The following is an 18,804-nucleotide window of genomic DNA, read 5'->3' on the forward strand; positions in this document are numbered from 1 at the left end:
GAAGCTCCTTACCTACTTTACCAAAACCCTTCAGGCTGACAGGCAGTTATGCTGCAGTGGAAAGAAGTAGAATCAGGATACGTGACATGTGCCCATGCTTTTATCATTTCACCTGTGCCTCAGATTCCTCAACTAAAAAATGGACCCCATCTCTATAAAAAAAATTAAAATTAGTCAGGTGATCTCTTGAGCCCAGGAATTCGAGGTTATAAAGAGCTATGAACAGGCCAAGCATGGTGGCTCATGCCTGTAATCCTAGCACTCTGGAAGGCCAAGGCAGGTGGATCGCTCAAGGTCAGGAGTTCGAGACCAGCCTGAGCAAGAGTGAGACCCCGTCTCTACTAAAAATAGAAAGAAATTATATGGACAACTAAAATATACATAGAAAAAATTAGCCGGGCATGGTGGCGCGTGCCTGTAGTCCCAGCTACTCGGGAGGCTGAGGCAGTAGGATCGCTTGAGCCCAGGAGTTTGAGGTTGCTGTGAGCTAGGCTGACGCCACGGCACTCACTCTAGCCCGGGCAACAAAGTGAGACTCTGTCTCAAAAAAAAAAAAAAAGAAAGAAATTAGCTGGGCAACAAAAATAGAAGGAAAAAAAAATTAGCTGGGCATGCGACACGTGCCTATAGTCCCAGCTACTTGAAGGCAGAAGGATTACTTGAGCCCAGGAGTATGAGGTTGCTATGAGCTAGGCTGACACCACGGCACTCTACCCAGGGCAACATAGCAAGACTCTGTCTCAAAAAGAAAAGAGAAAAAAAAAAAAAAAGCTATGAACAGGCCACTGCAGTCCAGCCTGTGCTACAGAGCGAGAGATCCTGTTTAAAAAAAAAAAAAAAAAGGGCCAGATATAGAGGCTCACACCTGCTCACACCTGTAATCCCAGTGTTTTGGGAGACCAAGGCAGGAGGACTGATTGAGGCCAGGAGTTTGAGACCAGCCTGGGCAACATAGCAAGACTCCATCTGTACAAAAAATTAGCCAGGCGTGTAGCACGCACCTACAGTTCCAGCTACTTGGAGGCTGAGGCAGGAGGATCACTTGAGCCCAGGAGTTCAGGCTGCTGTGAACTGTGATTGCATCACTGCAACCAAGCATGGGCAACAGAGCAAGACCTTGTCTCTAAAAATAAGGTAAAATAAATCTCTGCTTGTCACTTTTCTGTTTTAAGCCTTCAACGGTTTGCCATTACAATTTGAAGTCTAGACTCCCTATATGACCCACAAAGGCCCCATGTGACATGGGCACTGCCTGACTCCCCCACTTTCCCTCACGCTGCTCTCCCCCTCACTAACTTCACTCTGTCCCTTGGTCACCTCCTTCCAATTCCTCACAAATTATAAATTATTTATTGCCCTATGGCCTAGGCACTTGTGGTTCCTTTCCTGGCTAGAACATTCTCCCCAGCTCTTTTCATGAGGCTGGCTCCTTCTCAGACTTCAGTTCACCTCGCCTATAATGCAGTTGTGTGGCACACAGTGGGAGCTCACTAGGCATCTGTTGAATCCTTTGGAATAGATTTCATACACTTCAGTTAGGTAATTCCTAAATCTAAATATCTGGAATCAATCTCACCCTTCAGTTTCAGCACCTCATTTCTAAATGGCTGCTAGACATCCATACCTCAAATTTAGCAAACTAAATACACAACCAAACTCCTCATCTTTTCCCAGACCAGCTCCTCCAATCTTATGAAATTATACGAGTTAATACGATCTACACTTTCTACTTCAGAACAATGAATTTCCCACCTATACAAAATCCTAATTACCTTTTAAAGCTAAATTCAAATATCCATTCGTTCATACATTCAATCAACCACTTATTCTTTCAACAAATACTTACTGAGTGCCTTTTTTGAGGCAAGCACTATGTTAGACACTGGAAAGCAAAGCAGACATATTTTTGTCTATTGTACATCATTCAAATAATCATATAAATATTTAATTATAAACTAAAAAATGCTATGAAGGAAAAGTGCTAGAAACTATGAGAAAAAATGAAGCTTCATGTTCTGATGATGTGCTCACTGGATGAGATGTAACTTACACTAGGCAAACTGGAGGGAAGAGCATGCCAGGCAGAGGGTCCAGCCAAGCCCTGGAAGCAGGAGGAGACCAGCAGGCCTATCTGAACACACCTAGAACTCTGCCTGACATATTATACCTACCTCGCTCTTTCCCCAACTCCCATTCTCATTTTACTGATAGTTACCTGAGAGAGAGAACACACAGTGTATCTTATATGCCAACACTTCCAGGAGATACCAAGTCACCTGTCTGGTACCAAGGAGTCTATGCTTGTAAAAAGATGACTCTGATATACAGCCAAATTTGTAAATGATATGCCCAAACTACCCATTTAATAAACACATATTGATTATTCTCTGACGAAAAATCTCTAAGGTCAATGGGGTAAATCGTTTCCAAAATTGGCAGCAATAATCCCAACCATACTGCACACCCTTTTGCAAAGTGACTTTGACGTTCTATCCTTAGAAGTGAAGTCCATGTCCCCTCCTCTTGAATCTGGGCTGTAAGTGTGACTTACTTTGACCAAAAGACTTTTGGGGCAAAAGTGATGATGTGTGATACCCAGGGCTAGGCCTTAAGAAACCCTACAGCTTTCATTATGGCCCAGCCACCATGTAAAAGGAGCCTCATCTAGATTAATGAACGATGAGACCAGAAAGGAGACAGACCCCACGGAGGAGAACCAAGATGTCCCAGCCAACAGCTAGCTCCAAGGCCACAGACATGTGAGTGTAGCCATCTTGGATTTTCCAGCACAATTAACTTCACATGGAACAAAGCAATGCGTCCTCCCCTTCCTTGAATTACTAAGTCACAGAATCATGAGCAACAAAACGGTTGCCATTTTATGCAATCAAAAGTTTTAGGTAATTTTTTTACATAGTAATACATAACTCGAACAGTCAGAAATTCAACATTCGACCAGGCACGGTGGCCCATGCCTGTTATCCCAGTGCCTTGAGAGGCCAAGGTGGGAGGATTACTTAAGGCCAGGAGTTTGAGATCAGCCTGGGCAACACAGTAAAACCCTGTCTATACAAAATAATAAAAAACTTAGCTGTGTGTGGTGGCATGCACCTGTAGTCCTAGCTTATTGGGAAGCTGAGAAGGGAGTATCACCTGAGCCCAGGCATTGGAGGCTACAGTGAGCTATGATCACACCACTACTCTCTTAAGAAAAAAAAAGAAAGAAAGAAATTCAACATTTTCTTGAGCAGTCATTCAAATGTTTTCCAACTCTGATGATCAAAAAACTGTACTCATCAAAATTACTCCTCCTCCAGTTTAAGACCATTTCCTCTTGAATCTTTGAAGTTCATGAAGAATAATTAATCGAAATCCCCCTGGCAAAAACTATTCTTATACTTGAAGATGGTAATCAAGCTAACTCTTAGCTTTTCCTTCTCTAGGCCAAAATCTTTTTTTTTTTTTTTAACTTATAATGATAGGACCTATTTTTCAAACTTTTAATCATCTTTGATTATCCTCTCAAGTATAAGGGGATCAAAATTGAATGCCATATGCCAGTATCTAACAGAGATTATTTCCTAGCCCTAATGGGTCATCTTCCTATAGTCAAATTTCACAAACTCCCAAATAAGGCATTTTAAATCTCCAAAAGTTGTGACATGCTCTACAAAGTTCATCACTTACTAGAATTAGAATTATAATACTATGACAGCTTTTCTACTCTTAACACTCAGCCTACTCCATTTTGTGATGCCTGCCTTCACTCACCAGCCTGGTTTGAAACCATACTAGGGCGATAGCTTTCTAAAAACCCCGAGTATTTGAAGTACAATAGAAAAACATGAGAGGCTGGACTAGGCACACCAGTAAGTCCAATCAAGGTCTCTAACCACAACAAGGGCCTTTCTATAGGTCAGGCAGGCTCTGGGTACCTCCTCCTCCTACCTTGATGATAAAGTAGCCTTGTAAAAGGCAAGATCTTTAGCAATTGCCTGTTGAGCAAAGGCACCATTTCTGTGGGACCCAATAGAGTATATTTAACTACAAAGAGACAAATCAGTTCTTTAATGCAGTGTAAAAACATGTTTTTTTCCTGCATCTTACCTGAGTGTATGCTTCAATGTCAGAACTCGATTTATAACCACTGGTAAAATAAGGATAATAAAACCTACCTAACACAGGGTTATTGTGGGTATCAAATAAAATGACATAAGGGAAATAATTTTGTAAAGCACTACAAAAATGTTAGGTAATATTGTACAGCTAGATTTCAGCAAGGCTTTTAAATCTTCAAATTAACTTTGAGTGGTTATCTGATGGTTTCAGGTGACACATACAGAGTAGGCAGGCATGGGCTCAAGTTCATCAAATAGGAACCAAAAACTTGCCATCTAACAGGAGAGCTTATGTATTTTCTGATATTGCAAAGACTAATAAAGACACTTAGAATAGTGGTTTGACCCTGGAGACCCACTTCAGCCCCTGTCTCTGATGGGGCCAGGCTCTAGACCAGGGACACCAAGTTCAGTCAAGGAACTCAACAGCCCAGTGGAAGAGACAGTGCTATGGAAGTACAAATAAAGAATAACTATACTTGGGGAAGTCAGAGAAGATTCATACATGAACTAAGTCTCCTGGGGGGATGAGTATTCTGCCAGTCAGAGAAGGGTGAGGCCACCGGGAAAAGGCAGAGTCCTAAAAGAACATGGTATATCCAGGGAATGGAAAAAATGAGAAGTTTAGTGAGGCCAGAGAAGAAAGAAATGGCTAGGGGAGAGGGAGACAAGTAACAGGTAGGATACGACCAAATTGTGAAGGGCTTTACAAATCAAGCTAAGTAGGAAACAGGGAAACAAAACATTGGTTCTCTGTTTTCCCTGAATGAAAAGATTAGACTTGGCCTTTTGGAAGATAACTTGGGCGACAATATGGAGAAAACGGGAGCAAGGAAAGACTTATGGTAGAGTCCATTGGATAAGGGTCTGAACCAGGAGTTACACACTCAAAATTCCTAGAGGCAACGTAGGTAAAATGTGAAGTCTTTGGTGTGTGAGATCTCGGAGAATGATGGTATCTGAAATCTTTGAAGCGTGCAGGCCCTGCCTGTAAGAATTCACAAAATTTTAATCCACTGGGCTAGTTAAACAAAATGTCCAGTTTTTGACCTCTGGTAAGGTAAGTGGGGATGAAGAAAAGCCCCACGTCAAACAGTACGCCAATATAACCAACAGGGTGTAGCAACCATAGGTTTAACATACTTAGAGGATGTGAGCACAAAAAGAATGAACATGGAGATTTAGTGTATATAATTAAGAGTTCAAACATACAGCAATACAAGCAGATAGCAGGTACTGGGTAGGTGAGATAATGAGTTCAGCTATGTACACGATGAATTTAAAATGCCTTTGAATACCCTGGTAGGTTTGTCCAGTTGGACAAAGTTTGTCAAAATTTGTGAAGTTGGAAATAAGGATCAAAGTTTGCGAGAGATAGCTGGGCTAGTAAAACTTAATGAGAGTAGCTGAATTTATAGGCATGTTTGAGATCCTTGGAGGAAGGCGGTGGGGAAAGAATGAGAAGATACCCAAGCTGAAGCCTCGGAGCATCTCAACATTTATGGGATAGTCAGAATGAGAAGAAATAATAGAAGGATACTCTAGAAACTGCGGAGAAGAGAAATGAAGAGAGTTGCTGGGGGAAAAAAAGGTTCAACAGTGTTAAATGCTAGGTAGAGATTAAGGAAGTTGGAGGTTGAAAGCGAAGACACTGGGTTTGATAATTAAGAGTCTACTGCTGATCTTCAGGAAAGCATAAGGAGGGTAATAGGGGCAGAAACCAAAATAACAAAGGGTTGGTAAGAGGATCAAAGTTGAGAAAGTACAGTACAAGCTCATCCTCATTCTACTTTACTGAGAACCTACTATGTGCCAAGTACCATGGATTCAATTCTAACAAAACAGACCCTGATTCTCAATATATCCTGTGATTGGAGTCAATACCAGGCCCTCCTGAGTACTCACTTAGCCTTGGTAAGCAAGAGGCTTAGTGGAAGAAGTGACTTCTAGGCTGAAACCAGTTGACCAGATTAAGTTAGGGGAGGGTGTTTGAGAGAAGGTTCACATATTCAAAGTTCTGACATGAAAGAGAACATGGACCATTTGGTGGAATTAAAAGGAGCAGAAGCATAACTCTGAGTAGGGGGTGACTACCTAGAGATAGGATATTCTGTTTCGGTGAGGAATTCACAAGTTTAGAGATGAAAGCAGGAGGGAGGTAGGGCAGTAGCCAATAGAATAAGAAAGAGATGAGGGCAGGTTCTTCATGATACCTCAGAAAGAAATATGGGTACAAACTTACTGGTAAGACAGTGTTCTCTCCAAGTCAGTATTGTTATTACGTAGGTAAGCAAATGTGTTCACCTCTTTTCCTTTAACGATGGTTTAGTTTGACTAAGCTGTTTCTCACAAGACACAAAAAGAACAGACAACACAAGAGCAAAAGATGCATAAAGCTGTAAACCTAACATGTTTGACTTTCTCTAAGGTTTATATAACCAGTGGTCTAATTAGGTCTAAAGCCACATCCAGATCCCAAATAAAACAAAACTTTTCCCTGCAAGTACCCCTTCAAAGAGTGGAAGGGCTGACTTTAAGATACCCAAATTGATAAGGCACTGACTCACTTTTGAAGACCAGGGATTTTCCCAGTTTCTAACTCAGCTTAGTCCAACTAAGGAAACTAAGAAAACAGTCTGGGGTTACCTGATTTTGCCTGTTTCAAAACATTGCCCCGGTAGAAAGCAAGCTGCCTTGAGTTCCTGCAGCTGAAGTCGTTGGAGCCATGTTCAGATGAGATCATCTCAGGAATCAAGAGCAGCGGCTTTCAGGCAAAGTGAATGGTGCCGCCTGGGGACGTATCTTTGGTAAGCAAGATTGCAACAGAGCAGGCAGTTTACCCAGGGCAGTGCTGACTCACGCTAGGCAAAACTCATGTTTCCCAAACAACTCAGCCTGAGCCAACCGCATTCAACTGCAACTTAGAAGAAAAGAGGCACCCCACTGATTGTCTTAAATCAAGTGCTGATCACCGGGGGCAGATAAACCTCATTCCCCCACAGCTGGTACCTTGGCCACCTCTGAAGCCCTTACCCGGAAAGCTCCGGTGGCCTGTTTCTGAAATTTCATCCGAGAACAGCCTGGAGCTCTGGAAAGCAAGATTACTGAAGGTAGCAGGTTCACAGCTCTGAAGATTTCCCCAGAAGGCTGATAAAGAAGTCACTTTGCATTTACAAATTAGAACATCTCGGTCAGTGGACTCGGGGAACTCGCCCAGTCACCGTTAGCTGGTCAAATCATTAGGGTAAATTTTTGTCAGCTGGAACCAAGCTCATTGTTCTTTTTTCCCACTAGGCCTCCTGTGACCTCTTATTTCCTTAGACAAGTCAAGTTCTCTCATTAAGACAGAAGCACTGCAATTTTTTTTTTTTTCTCAATCAGCTGCCACAATCTCTAATGCTAAAGCTAAATCATCCACCATCAGACCTACTGGATGCATAAGGAATATAAAACGCTGTGAAAATCGCCTTAACAGTTGTTCTTAAAAGAAAAATCCCTGAATTTATTCAATTTTCATTTATTAGCCTGCTTATTAAAAAAATCAATTCTAGTATGACTGGCTTCATCAACAGCTATTAATTATTAGTGACTTTGCCCTGACAGGCTAGAATTGGCATTGGTGCTATACAAAAAAACCCAAAAGATCAAGTCCTTGCTTTCTGTATGTTTTAATCTGCCAAGAGGGACACTAAAGTTCATATCAGATCTTCTGTTCCCTGCTCAAAATCCGTGATGGTTCCCCATACCCATTAGCTATTTCTTAGCGTGGGCATTTGAGGCTGCCATACCTAGCCTCATCCATCCTTCAAGGTAGGTCTCAACATAATAAACTCTGCTTGTAGCTGCCAACTCAGCTTGTCATTCAATAAATATTAGGTTAAAATGTAAGTGCAGACAGAATTTGGGTTTAAAAAATGATCTTGCTTAATTCTATTCCTTTTCAAGGGGCTAGGTTAAAAAAAGTTCTTTACCCAACTCTTTAATTATTTCACTAGGATAGCCACACTGAGCTTTTATAAGGTATTATAAAATGTTCCTTGTTTTATTTTCTCCCCTTCATTGTCTTCCTTTCAGAAAATGGCTATGTTTAAAGAAGTTTCCCTATAGTAATATTAATTAGTCCTTTTCAAGTGATCAACACATCTTTATAGTAGCTGACAACCATTATCTCTTGGACCACACTTTGAAAAATATCTCTGCAGTTGATGATAAGTCACAACATTCTAATATAAAACAATCCTCAAATTCAGAACCTTCTTTAGAAAAAACATAGTATTATTAGAAAGGCTTGTGGCCTGTTCTGTATTAGTAAACTTAAATAAGGAAGAGAAAATCCAAACAGTTCTGTGCCCAGGAAGTAAATGTGAATTACATGAAGAGCAACAAGAGGGCCATGTGAACTAAAATAAAATTTTAAGGCTCACCCCCACACACACACTGAATGGACCCCCTCCTGGCCAAAGGAATATCCTAAAACTAAATTGCCTGCCAGGAGGAAGGAAGTCAGACATGCCTCGTCATGCCCCTCTCCCTTCTTGGGGACATCCTTTGTAACCCATTAACAAGCCTAAGGGTATGCAAGACAAACCTACAGGCCCTCAATTTACACAACAAATCTATGTCCCCTGGCTTATCTCTGATAAACAGCAACTATGTTAAAACATTCCAAGCCTTTAGACAAAGCTTCATGTCTTTAACCAATTACAAGCCAAAGAATCTTTAAACCTGCAAGCCCGCCAGCCCCCCCCAGCCCCCACCCCACCCCACCCCACCCCACCCCACCCCCGTGCTTCAAGATGGCCCACCTTTTCGGGCCAAACCAATGTGTGATTCCCACGTATTGATTTATGACTTTACCTGTAACCCCCGTCTCCCTGAATTGTATAAAACCAAACTGTAACCCAGCCACAGCGAGTCCACTTGCTCAAGGCCTCTTGGGCGTGGCTCCAGGTCATGATCCTCAAATTGGGCTCAGAATAAATCTCTTTAAAATTATTTTACAGAGTTTGGCTTTTTTTTTCCGTTGACAGCCAGAAACACAGGAACTTTGTAAACTCTGCTAAGAAAAACAACACTGAGCCAGTGCGCAGAGCCTTGTAGCTATCATTTCCCTCTTTGGGATTCTGATACAGTTTTAATCAGTTTCCCCAAAACTATAGCTATATTCCATCCTAATTGCTCCTTTTAGACTGGAAAGGTTGAGGATTACACATTTAGAGCTTATAATGTGCTAAATTTGAACTAATGGCTTCAGGCACTTGAGGTTTTATAAGGTTATATGAAAATTATGACAATATAAGGCTATGTAAGAAATAAGAAAAGTAACAGTGGCTTTGTGATTAAGTTCTTTTAATACATTATTTTTAAACTCAGGTAATTTACCACCCAGAGCTATTTGTAGGTTTTTTTACATAAATGGTCACAACAGAAATTTAATGTATGTATAAATAAAATGTGCATACACCCCCTGTCTCACTTGAACAGAAATATGTGATGCCACCTATAGTGCATATTTGTGGATTTTTTCCCTGCAATAGATGTTTTTTTTGTTTGTTTGTTTTTGTTTTTTTTTTGAGATACAGTCTCCTGTTGCCTGGGCTAGAGTGCCATGGCGTTAGCCTAGCTCACAGCAACCTCAAATTTCTGGGCTCAAGCAATCCTACTGCCTCAGGCTCACAAGTAGCTGGGACTACAGGCATGCGCCATCAGGCCTGGCTAATTTTTTCTATATATTTTTAGTTGTCCAGCTAATTTCTTTCTATTTTTTTTAGTAGAGATGGGGTCTCGCTCTTGCTCAGGCTGGTCTCGAACTCCTGATCTTGAGCAATCCTCCCGCCTCGGCCTCCCAGAGTGCTAGGATTACAGGCATGAGCCACTGTGCCAGGCCTGCAATAGATCTTAACATTATAAACAGCAGGTGTCAAAAGAGACATATTCCACTCAAAGCAATCTACTGATTCAGTGCAATCCTTATCAAAATACCAGTGACATTCTTCACAGAGATAGGGAAAAAAAATCCTAAAGTTTGTATGGAACCACAAAAGACCCTGAATAGCCAAAGCAATCCTGAGCAAAAAGAACAAAGCTGGAGGAATCAAACTACCAGACTTCAAAATATACTACAAAGCTGTAGTAACCAAAACAGCATGACACTGGCATAAAAACAGAAAAACAGACCAATAGAACAGAATAGACAACCCAGAAATTAATCCACATATCTACAGCCAACTAATTTTTGACAAAAGCACCAAGAAAGAATATACACTGGGGAAAGGACAGTCTCTTCAATAAACAGTGCTGGGAAATCTGGGTATCCATATGCAGAAGAATGAAACTAGACCCCCACCTCTCACCCTATTAAAAAATCAACTCAATATGGACCTAGGACCTAAATTTAAGACCTGAAACTATAAAATTACTAGAAGAAAACAGGGGAAATACTTCAGGACATCGGTCTCAGAAAAAAATTTATGAATAAGACATCAAAAGCATAGGCAACTAAAGCAAAAACAAACAAATGCAATCATATCAAACTAGAAAGGCCTCTGCACAGCAAAGGAAACAATCAACAGAGTGAAAAGACAACCCACATAATGGAAGACAATATTTGCAAAATACTCATCTGACAGGGGATCAACATCCAGAATATACAAGGAACTCAAACATCGCAACAGCCAAAATACAATCCGATTAAAAAATGGGCAACGCAGGCAGGCACGCTAGCTCACACGTGTAATCTTACCACTTTGAGAAGCCGAGGCAGGAGGACTGCTTGAGGCCAGGGGTTTGAAACCAACCTAGGCTGGGCGAGGTGGCTCACGCCTGTAATCCTAGCACTCTGGGAGGCCGAGGTGGGCGGATCGTTTGAGCTCAGGACTTCGAGACCAGCCTGAGCAAGAGCGAGACCCCATCTCTACTAAAAATAGAAAGAAATTATATGGACAGCTAAAAATATATATAGAAAAAATTAGCCGGGCATGGTGGCGCATGCCTGTAGTCCCAGCTACTCGGGAGGCTGAGACAGGAGGATCCCTTGAGCTCAGGAGTTTGAGGTTGCTGTGAGCTAGGCTGATGCCACGGCACTCACTCTAGCCTGGGCAACAGAGTGAGACTCTGTCTCAAAAAAAAAAAAAAAAGAAACCAACCTGAATAAGAGTTAAGATCCCAACTCTACAAAAAAATGGAAAAATTAGCCAGATGTGTTGGCATGCGCCTGTAGACCCAGCTACCTGGGAGGCTGAGGCAGGAGGATCACTTGATCACTTGAGCAAGAATTTGAAGCCACAGTGAACTATGATGATGCCACCGCACTCTAGCCTGGGAGACAGAGCGAGACCCTGTTTCGGAAAAAAAAACAACAAGAAAGAAAAAGAAAACATCGGGGGAGAAGAAGAAAAGGATCTGAACAGACATTTCTCAATAGGTGGCAAAGAAATGACTAATAAATACATGAAAAAATGCTCAACATCACTAATCATTAGAGAAATGCAAATCAAAATCATAATAAGGTATCATCTCTTTCCAGCTAGGATGGCTATTATCAAAAAGACAAAAAATAACTAATAGGCTGGGTGAGGTGGCTCACACCTGTAATCCTAACACTCTGGGAAGCCAGGGCAGGAGGATCATTTGAAGTCAGGAGTTCAAGACCAGCCTGAGCAAGATCAAGACCCTGTGTCTACTAAAAATAGAAAAATTAGCCGTGTGCTCCGTGGCATGCGGCTGTAGTCGCAGCTACTCCGTAGAGGCTGAGGCAGGAGGATCACTTGAGCATGGATAGGAGTTTAAGGCTGCAATGAGGTATGATGACACCACTGCACTCTGCCCAGGGTGATGGAGCAAGGCTCTGTCTCAAAATAACAAAATACAAACAAACAAACAAAAGCAACCAATGTAGGAAGTAAGTAAAATAACTAATGCTGGTGGGGATGCTGAGAAAAGGGAATTCTTAAACACTGTTGGAGGGAATGTAATTAGTACAGCCACTGTGGAGAACAGTATGAAGGTGCCTCAAAAAACTACCAATAGAACTACCATATGATCCAGCAATCCCACTACTGGGCATTTCTCCCAAGGAAAGGAAATCATTGTATCAGCGAGACATCTGCACTCCCATGTTTATTGCAGCACTATTCACAATAGCAAAGATATAGAATCAACCTAGGTGTCCAATAATAGATACCCGAATAAAGAAATGTGGTCTATATATACAATGGAATAATATGCAGCCACAAAAAAGCCAAAATCCTGTCATTAGAGGCATATGTGCAAACTAAAAAAAAAAAAAAGTTTCTTATAGAAGTAAAAAGTAAAACAGAGGATACCAGAGGATGGGAAAGGTGAGGAAAAGGAGGAATAGGAAGAGACTTATTAAAGGATACAAAATTACAGCTACAAAGGAGGAATTCTACAGAGGAGTTCTGGTTCTATAGCACTGTAGGATGACTACAGTCAACAATAATATGTCATATAGTTTCAAGTAGCTAGAAGGAAGAATGTTCCCAACACACAGAAGTGATGAGTGTCTGAGGTGACCATGATATGCTAATTCCTGATCTGATCACTATACATTATATGAATCACAGCATCACTATGTACCCCCACGAATATGTACAATTATTGTGTCAATTAAAAAAAATTTTTAAGAGACATAAAAATACTCATTTCCCAGGATTCTGTAGTCCTCCAAATCCATAGACAATTACCATACACATACAAAGGATCTGGGAGGACACACACACCAGGGAGGGAACTGCAATGGGAACAGGGATCAGGGAGCCATCGTTAGCCTTAGCAGTATTGTCTTTTCCCCTTCACACTCTTTCCTCTCAACACCTCCCTTTTATCTACTTCTCCACCTCCAGAATCCTAAATGATAGTGCACATTTCTTCCTTTTAATAAAATTAATCCTACTACACCACATCCTTTTTCTGGCTGAGAAGACAGTGAATGGATAAACCCAAATTTCTAGGAATCAGTGCCTGTCTCACTTTGTTGATAGTTAAGGACCCTGCCAAATTCTAATCTTCAGTGTTCAAGGATCTTATAAACTTTTTTAACTAAAGTACCTATTTAAGAAAAACAGTATGGATGCCAACTAAACATCTATCATCTAATAAATCACAGGAATTAAGCATGAAAAATGAGGTAAACTTTAGGATACTCAAGAATCAACTCTAGGGGTACTTAAGAATCAACAGGGGTGCTTACTGAAAATGATCATTTCCCATCCCAGTCCCTCAGACACTCTGAATCAGAAGTGGAGGGAAGCCCCAGAATCTGAATTTTTAATAAGCATCTCTCTCTTCCAAGCAATTGTGAAGCAGAGAGGCCCTGGACCGTGTTTTGAGACACAGGTCACAGCTATGTTCCCTAAGCACTGTCCACAGTAAAAGGAATAGATTTTTTTTTTTTCAAAGACCGCTAAGCTGAACAGTAGTCACACTGAGTAGGTCCTAGATATCAGTTCCCTCACCCCCAAGAATTGAAAAACATGTAACAATTAAACTGTATTTACTTTGTTGGTTGGACCATTATTTTCGTCAAGCTCCCAGAGACAATTATCCTAACTACTATTAAGGATTTTAGCTGTCACCCACAGTCTTGTTATACAGAGACATTTTCATACCTGGGATGCAATACAAGGGGCTTAATGGAATTTTTATGGCTGTGAAAATTAAAGTTCACTCCACTCAACAGAATAGTCAAATAAAAACAAAGGAGAAAACCTGCCCCAAAGGCACGGGTTGAAAGCAGAGGCTTTTGACTTCCTGATGAGCCAGTTTTGCCCAGAAATTCAAACCATGGGATGCTACATAGCTCTTGTGTCTTTAGAGTGCCCAAATGTCAACTTATCACCACAGCATCAGCCAACGCAGGCTTACTGTAACATTTGGAAGCACAAGCCTGCTGTATAAAATGGCCTCTCCTGGGAGACAAAGGCTGTCGCCATGGCGGGGATCATTCCATCTTGGGGCCAGAAGGACCAGGCAGTCCCTTTAATCTTTAACGAGCCACTTTCACGTTCAGATATAGGAACCGGCACTGCATGAGGCTCAGCCTGCTTCACAGCACTTTGCTGCAAAACAACCCCCAAGCTGTGTGAGGGCACGCTAACTCAGTCTGTCCCCGCTGGTACATTTACCAGAATCTGCTCTATGTAATGCAATTATGGGCACTTTATTATCCACTATGGTATAATACTTCAGAGCTCAGAAAAGGTATCCAGTATCGACAGTCTAGCAACTGCCTACCTCAGGCACAATGAAATACTAGGTTCCTATATGTCAGTAATTGAAAAAGTAGCAAGCATGCAGGAAAAGGAAGAATCCAAAGCTGCCAGGACACAGCCTGAGGACCTGATGACAAGACTGGAAGAAAGGAAGTCAGCAACGTGACCAAACTGCTATCTTGGGCAGCTCATTTCAGAAACCTGGCAACGGAAATCTTGGAAGCATTTGATGGGTGTAATTTTCTATATGAGGCTATTTCTTGGTGTCTTTTTTTTTTTTTTTTTCTTTCCTTGAGCTGCTGATACAAAAAAAGGGCAGGGAAAAAGCCCTTGTCATTCAAACTCCATCACCTAACCAACTATAATAGCTTCACAATGAAGTGACTAGCAGGCTCCTGTCCTATTACTTATCTTGCCCCAGAAACCATTCTTTCAGAACAAAGATTCTGTAATTCAACTTTGAAGACTTCCTGAATTCATAATTCTTCTCCTCTCCCAATATACACACACACTCACATGCTCTCTCCCTCACATACATGCGCCCTGCCTCCAGTAAGTCAAACTTCCTAAACTTTCACCCTGGTTTCCACTAAAAATGCCACAAGATTAAGTTACCTTTGTTCACGTCCCCAAGTCTAGGGGGCCTTTGTTGACATGTGTTTCATCTGGAAGGGTGACTTCTAGCCAAGTGGATAAGATTACCTGTTTATTACCTACAGCTAGTCTTCAAACTGGCTTCTGTAGGCTATGGAAATAAAAGGATAAGACTGCACAGCTTGAATGTCCCATCAAGGTAATCAAAGTAATGGATGAGCAAGAGAAGACGGAGAGATTTCAAAATAAAGACTGAACTGCGCATTTCAGTAGCACTTAAGAAAACACTCCATCTGACTAAGCAGCTGATGAGTAGACAAATACCCAAAGGACTGGGCATTCTCTGAAGATTATTATGTTCACAGTTCTCACTTCCCCCGAGGTTCTGCGAGAGATCACATCATAAAATCAGCCCTACATTATTTATAATAAAGTGGATCGATACATCCTAACATCCAGAATTAAAGCTAATAAAACTACAACCTTACTTGAACCCAAATCCATATAACAAAAAATAAAACTTATTTTCTTTAGATCTTTCAAAAATCTCTCATCCCTTTTATAATAGAACAAAGGTTAGAGAAAGGAACACAAAGCAGTCCTAGGCATTAAATACTTAAAAAAAAAAAATTCACATGAAAAAATGCCCATAATACATTACCCATTTGAAAAAAAGCACTGCAAACAGCAGATGGGGAATATATTAAATATTTAGATATATAATAGATACCACACACATATATATACATACATAACAGAGAGAGAGAGATACAAAACACATATTGTTAACAAGTCCAGAAACATTTAATAGTAGTTACTTCTGGTGTGGACCATTTGACAAAAAATATAAAACAAAACAATTTGAACAAGTTTTTAGGGTCTCTCTGGGCCAAATTTTGAGTATATTTATGGCTACAGTCATCAAGACAAATTTATAAAGGATTAACAAGGAAATTCATAGTTTTGAAATCATATTGTTGTTCACTGGCAGCACTACGCTGGGAGCAGGGCTGGGCCAGCTACTGCTGCTGGGTATGTACAGAGAGTTCCCACAGAGAGTTCGTCTTGGCCCTTGCTCTCAAGGAAACCACAGCAGAGGAGTTAAGAAGCAAGTCAACAGACCACTGCGACACTGTAAGAGACAGGTTCTCAGAGAGAGCTAAAAATACACAACTCAAAAATCTTCTCTTTGTCAGGCAACTCAGTTTACTAAGTAATCTGATGAAATTTGAAAACAGATATAACACCGCTTACAACAGCTAAAATTAAAAATGGGGACAATACCAAATGCTGGCGAGGATGCAGAGAAACTGGATCTCTTACACTGCTGGTGGGACTGTAAAAGGGTACAGCCACTCTGGAAAAGAGTTCAGCAATTTCTTTAGAAAACGGAACATACACTTACCATAAAGACCCAACAATTGCATTATTGGGCACTTAACCCAGAGAAATTAAAACTTGTGACCATACAAAGACCTACCTGTACACAAATGTTCATAATGACTTTATTCATAATGGCCCCAAAATGCAAACAACTGAAATGCCCTTTTCAATGGGTGAATGGTTAAACAAACTGTGGTACATCCATGTCATGGACTGCTATTCAGTAATAGAAGGAACAAACTATTGCTACACACACGTTGGATGGAGGGTGTCATGCTAAGTGAAAAATGCCAATCTCAAAAAGGTCACATACCATTATGATTCCATTTCCGTAACACTTCTGAAATGACAAAATTACAGAGATACAGAACAGATTACTGGTTGTCAGGGAAGAGGGATGGTGGGGGGAAAGGGATGTGTGTGACAATGAAAGGGTAGCACAAGTGGGTCTTTGTGGTGACAGAACAATTACAGAAATCTACATGTGATAAAATGGCACAGAGGTACACATGTACACATACACACAGAGTACTCCGTTCACTTCCTGGTTTTGATATTGTGCAACTTTCTGTGAATCTATAATTATCTCAAAATAAGAAGTTTTAAAAAAAAGTACAGTTAGTCAACTGTCCAGCCACTATGGGGAAGTAGGAAAGGTGAAAAGTTGAGAAACCATAGCAAGTTGCATACTATTTTGCAGTCTCTATTGTGCCAGGGGGAGGGGAAGAAAGATTCTTTAAGCACGGACCCATTGCTGGCCCAACTACCTGAAACACAGTCAGGCTTACCCAGCCCTATCCCCCACGATATTTTTATCGAAGCTCCCCCAAAGCCCTGAGCAATGGGCCCAGAAGGCTGAAGAAACCCAGGCAGAATGAACTCTCACTGCAATTTTAACTCAGCACGCAGTCGAAAGTGCAGTGCTTGATATCAGAAACATCTGAAAACAACAGCAATTAGACAAATTGTGAAAGATGTGGTTTCTAGGTAAGGCACCTCACATGTGACAGGCTTCTTACTGTAAACAGTTTTTCTTACAAAAGTCTCAGTAACACTCTCTAAAATATGAGGAAGAGGTTGGTGGAAAAAAATAAAAATGATGCTTCCTCTGTGATTCTCTGAGCCCATGAACGGAAAGTAGAACATTTGTCTCAAGCCCAGATAACCAATTTTTACTTTCTATACCGATCAGGGCTTCTTACTGAAAATGGTTTACCACCATTTATTCCACTAACATCACTTACAATATGAGGCCCTCTGGGGCACCAACATCTATATTTCTTAGGCAGAAGTTAATTGTTGGGAAGGCCTATTGACAAACAGGAAGACACTCCAAAAAGACAAAAAAGAAAAAAAGTGAAAACTGAAAAGCCACGAACGAATTCTTCTTTAACCCAATGCTTTCTTTAGCTATTTAGCCAAATGTGCTTCTAAGGATGACTGGCTTATATATTAAACACACTTATAATTTTAGAATTAGGAATAAATTACAAAACATCCTTCGGTGCTAACAAAACTAAAACTAGTAAAACAAGTATTGCTAATATAATTGTAAAATCACATTCTACACAAGTAGGTCCATGTATAAAAGGATAGTTTTAAGCCCACATGATATGAAATGGAACCTGTTTGGAAAGACCTACTCGAAAAGTAATCATACTAGACGAGCTAACAGAGTGTGAGGCAGCTGTAGCCCAGTGGTTGAGAGCTCAGCCTTTACAGCTGGACTACTTGGGGTTGAACGCTGTGTGGCCTTAGGCCTGCTCTTTAACTTCTTTCTCTGTGCAGACATTTTCCCATCTGTGGGACACAGATAATAGAACCTACACACCCTGTTGGGAGGATTAAATGTGTTAATATAGCAACGTCCCTGGCACATGGAAAGCACACAGCAGCTATTGGTAATTTTTATATAGGTAAAATATGGGACAGGTGCAGTGGCTCATGTCTGTAATCCCAGCACTTTGGGAGGCCAAGGCAGGAGGATCGCTTGAGGCCAGGTGTTCAAGATCAGCCTGGGCAACACAGTGAGACCTCGTCTCTACAAAAAATTTTTAAAATTAGCTGGGCGTGGTGACCTGCACCTGTAGTCCCAGCTACTCTGGAGGCTGAAGTGGCAGGATTGCTACAGCCCAGGAGTTTGAGGTTGTGGTGAGCTATGATGACGCCACAGCACTCTAGCCTGGCTGACAGAGTGAGACCCGTCTCAAAAAAAAAAAAAAAAGTTTATTCTAGAGATGCTTAAAGAAAAAATGCGCTTGGCTGGAATAACCTAGACATATACAATACCTTTCTCCCATTTCTAGTTTTCTCAACTATTCAGGAAACACCCACAGACATTTTTGGCATCAGAAACATAAATTGTTTCCAAAAGTATTAGGCAATGCTTATCCAAAGGCCCCAATAATTAAGCTAGTAATTTAGACAGCTGTGTTAGGAGCCATAGAAGCTGCATTTTCTAACCAGTATTGCTTCTG

At 41.0% G+C, this 18,804-nt stretch overlaps 1 protein-coding gene across 3 annotated transcripts in view; it reads right to left on the reverse strand.

Moving 5' to 3' along the window:
• RFFL (ring finger and FYVE like domain containing E3 ubiquitin protein ligase) overlaps positions 1 to 18,804 on the reverse strand; it is a 66,403-nt gene that overhangs the window by 36,820 nt on the left and 10,779 nt on the right. Inside the window, exon 1 of one of the 3 annotated variants that reach the window (XM_069482291.1) lies at positions 6,765 to 6,786. The exons of the other annotated variants lie outside the window; for them this stretch is intronic. The gene's annotated coding sequence lies outside the window, so the exon portion shown is untranslated. Of the gene's footprint in view, positions 1 to 6,764; positions 6,787 to 18,804 lie in introns of those variants that run through there. 3 annotated transcript variants of the gene reach the window in all.

Source organism: Eulemur rufifrons, chromosome 9, assembly GCF_041146395.1.
Source record: "Eulemur rufifrons isolate Redbay chromosome 9, OSU_ERuf_1, whole genome shotgun sequence".
Taxonomy (NCBI): domain Eukaryota; kingdom Metazoa; phylum Chordata; class Mammalia; order Primates; family Lemuridae; genus Eulemur; species Eulemur rufifrons.